This window comes from Acanthochromis polyacanthus, chromosome 22, assembly GCF_021347895.1.
Source record: "Acanthochromis polyacanthus isolate Apoly-LR-REF ecotype Palm Island chromosome 22, KAUST_Apoly_ChrSc, whole genome shotgun sequence".
NCBI classification, from domain to species: domain Eukaryota; kingdom Metazoa; phylum Chordata; class Actinopteri; family Pomacentridae; genus Acanthochromis; species Acanthochromis polyacanthus.
Window position 1 is genome coordinate 8,991,933 of NC_067134.1, and position 4,362 is coordinate 8,996,294.

Sequence of the window (4,362 nt, forward strand, 5' to 3'; positions counted from 1 at the left end):
GTGACTAAATACTGACTATGAACTGAACATCAGAGTATTTCCTGAAGTTTAAAGATGCTAAATGTAGCAACATGCTAACCGGCTGCTCTCCGTGCAGTTCTCACAGATTTAGATCCATTTTACTGTAACAACACATTGTCATTACAAACATGCTCACATTAAGAAACAGATTTCAGGTCCAAACTGGGAATACATGGGAGTCGGCACTAACACGACACCTTGAGGCAATTTAATTAGAAAAGAAAGTAAACAGTTAAAATAAAAACCTCATTCCTCTTCAAAATCAATAATTTTCCAACACAGCACGTCTCATCTGCTCCCTCCTCATGTTTCTGCACATTCAGTCGTAAAAACTCAAATATTTGAAAGATAAATTCACCCAGGAGGAAAATTAGCAGAGAGAAAGAACATAGAAATAAATTATTCTGTGACTCCACCACCAGGATGTTCTGGGGATAATTAGGCCGTTCAGAAAAGCAAAAAAAGAAGGAAATTACAGATTTATAGCAAAAGATTGCAAGTTAATAGAAAGTGAAAGCAAAATCTTCAGACAAATGGCTGAAGCTGCGTTTCAGAATATTTTAAAGTGACGGAATAATGAATGTGGTGGTTGTTTTAGGATCTTTCAGTTCCTTGTTTTAGTTTCAGACTCCAACAGAATCAGTTTGTTCAATTTCATCTGTAAGTTTAATGAACTGGTCTGGAGTCGAGTCTCTAGTGGCCAAAACTTAAAAAAAATCTCCAAAAGAAATCTGAAATGGAAAGAAAACTGGACTAGAGTTGGATTGGAGCTGGACTGAAACTGGACTACAGTTGGACTGGAGCTTGACTGGAAGAGGACTAGAGTTGGACTGGAACTGTACTAAAGCTGGACTAGAGCTGGAGTAGAGTTGGACTGGAACTGGACTAGATTTAGACTTGAGCTGAACTAGACTTGAACTGGACTGGAACTGGATTAGAGCTGAACTGGAACTCGAGAGAAGTTGGACCGAAACTGTACTAAAATTGAACTAGAACTGGATTGGAGATGGACTGAACTGGACTAGAACAAGACTAGGACTGGACTAGATCAGAACTAGGACTGGACTAGAGTTGGACTGAACTAGATCAGAACTAGGACTGGACTAGATCAGAACTAGGACTGGACTAGATCAGGACCAGAACTGGTCTACAACTGGACTAGAACCAGACTAAAGTTGCAGATTTTTCGCTCACAGATGCTCCTTGAAGTAATCATCTGTGACATGGAGTTAGAAAAGTATAAGCCGAAAAACTGCATCAAAATCTCTTTATTCTACATAGATATCAGTGACTCAGCTGTGACTCAGCAATACAGTAAAAATTCAGCTGAAGTGTAATCAGACATTAGATTTTCCAGCAAATAATTAAAATGTAAGCAGTGAAATATCTTTAGTCTGTATGGTAGTGTTGGTAGCATCTGGACAAATGTTGTACATGTTGATTTAAAGTTTTATTATGCTTGTATTTAAAGAAATTTGACCTTTTTTAAAAAATCTTTTTCAATGATATCTGCCATTCTGAGACTTATGAAGTTTAAATTAGATTGCAATCTGTTCACACTTCAGCATTAAACAGCAAATCAGATCTACAAACTGCTCCACGTTCTGATACTTTAAGAAGCTTTTGAATGGATTCTTGTGGGTTTTCTGCTTTTATTTTGGTTTCTTCCAGAGCAGCAGGACGAAACCTTTGAGTGAACCAGTGAATGATTCATCTCCAGTGAAATGAAGCGGCTGCTGGGAGTCTTCAGAGGAAGTTGAGAACATGAGCTCTGGTCGCTCAGGTCAAACTGGAGCAACCTTCCAGTCATCTCACACTGGTTGTACTGGGGAGCTTCCAGTTCAAAGCCTGTTTGGTTTGTAGCCTCAGGCTGCTGCTGGAAATACACGACCGCTTAGAAAGACTCAGCTGGTGAGGTCTGGAGCTTCACGGGAAGAAAGGATTTGAGGGAAATATTCTATTTTATTTGACCTTTAACACGTATTTTTCATAAATTACATTCGTTATAATGCTACAAACATTCTATTTTTGTTTAATTGATTAAACTGTAAATTTATGTTTCATACTGTGAATATGTTTCTGTAATTAGACACAGTTTAGAACAGTTATCAGGAAAAATGATTTAACCCTTTAAGCTTCAGTCAATTCCAGCCATTTTCAGTACAAAAAAAATCGCTAATATTCTATTTTTAAATTAAAAAAATTACGAAAAATACGGGGAATATTGGACGCGCATCGGGAGGTGCATTTCCTTGAAAACAACCGATTCGGGGATTTTATACGACTTCAGGACATGTTTTGGACAAAATAGTTTACTGGCTTGTGTCATCTGGATGTAAAAGGTTGGATTATGGCCGTTTTTTGTGGAATCTTTTTTTTTGTGTGTAATAATGAACCCGGAAATGTGAGTCGCGCTGTGTGCGTTGAAGCCGTGTATAGAGAACGGATGGATGGATATTTGTTTTTGTCGGACAAACAGAAAAAGCAGAAAATATTCTAATTTTCCACAAAAATACAAATATTCTATTTTTTTATTTTTATTTTTTGACTATTGCCACACCATTAAAAAACAGAAAAAAAACATTTCTTTTCCATTACAGATATTTTATTAAATACTAACAGGCTGATATTTATGACAACAAACAGTTGGTCTACATGTTTGTGTATCTGCAGTGATTTTGCTTTTGATTGAAAGTTATTAAAACGTCGTATCATGTGACGTCTCTGAGGTTAATGAAAGAAAACAGATTCTGCAGAACAGAAAGCAGAACGTTCGATGGCAGAGCTTTAATTCAGACCTTGAGCTTCTTGTTGAGCTCACATTATTGAACCGACTTCCTCTCTGAGTTCCAAAATACGTTTATCGATTTGTTCAGCTCCTGTTCTCACATATTTTCCTCACAAACGCAGGAAAAAAAACATCTCAGGACGCCCGAAAATACTCGCCTGGTGTCACAAGGAGCGACTTCTGGAGGAGAAAAGTGTTTTATGGTTCATGGGGAACGATTACAGACCAGAAAAAAAGGAAATATTAGAAAGATTCTACTTTAAAAAGTCATATAGTGACCATTAAAATGCAGAAAGTGTCTTCTTAATACTTTGTTCTGTTATTTAATCCATTTATTTCACATTTTAAATGCAGCTTTATCATTAAATAGCTAAATATGTCCCAGATTGACTGCAGATAAACCATTAAATAACAGCAAAAGTCCACATTTTAATTCTATATTTACCGATTATAACAGTTAAATGTTCTTTCTTATTGTTCATGAAACATGTTCTTTTCCTGCTACTACAGATGCAGAATTAAGCAGAAAATTGACATTTTTTCCTTTGGAGTTACCATTAAAATTGAGGAAATGTCTCGTTAATAAAAATAAAGAGCTGCTGGGACTTTTTTCTGTTATTTTATCAGTTTATTTTGCTTTTGCAGGGTTTTTTTCTGCAGCTATGCCATTAAATAACAGCAAAACACCACATATTAATTTTAGATTTACTGATAAATAACAGTTAAATGTCCTGTTTAAAGAACTCTCTTGTTCTAGAGTTAATTTATGACAAACGTCCTTTTCCTGCCACTATAGATGCAAACTTAACAGACAGAAAATTACTTTTTCCTTGTGAGTGACCATTAAACACAGAAAATGTCTTGTTTTTATTGTGGAAACAATGCTGATTAAAGAAACATGCCTTTAAAAAAATAAGTGCAGTCCATGAGCTACCAGCATTTTATCTGTTCCTTTAAAGATTTGTTTATTTACCATTTGCAGTTTTAATAATGAGATAAATGAGTTGGACAATAGCTGCTGGTCCATTTTAATTCATACAAATCATCCTGTAATGAGCTACTGGAACATTTTCTGCTCTTTCAAGTATTTATTTCTTGGCGTGCACGTCTCTAATTATTCTATCTGAAGACTCTAAAGCAGAGGTGGACTGGACAAAACTGGACCTCAAAGTGTAAAAATCACAGCGAAGACATGAACTGCAGATTGTAAATTAGTCAAACTATGAATTTAAAATAATTTCTGGACCATGACAAGTTGTTTGGATCAGAAAGTAAATGTTCTGTTGCTCATTGCTCTTTTGTTTTGTTTTCATAATATTTTGTCTTGCTTTGTCTGACTTTTGTCTCATTCTTTTGTTTCTTTGTAACTTTTTCGTCAAATTTTTTGTCTCCGTTTGTTTTGTTTCATGTCATTTGTCTCATTTTTTGTCATTTTGTTTCTTGTTTTTGTTGTTTTGTGTCTCATTTTTATAATATTTTGTCTTGTTTTTGTTGTTTATTGTCATTTGTCCTTTTTTTGTCACTTTGTAATTTTTTGTCTAATTTTTTGTTTT

At 35.1% G+C, this 4,362-nt stretch overlaps 1 long non-coding RNA gene across 1 annotated transcript in view; it reads left to right on the top strand.

Moving 5' to 3' along the window:
• Positions 1-4,021, top strand: part of LOC127531782 (uncharacterized) — a 7,739-nt gene extending 3,718 nt beyond the window's left edge. The window contains exon 2 of the long non-coding RNA XR_007938873.1: positions 3,455-4,021. This is a non-coding gene — a long non-coding RNA (uncharacterized LOC127531782). The remainder of the gene's footprint in view (positions 1-3,454) is intronic.
• Positions 4,022-4,362: the final 341 nt, after the last annotated feature.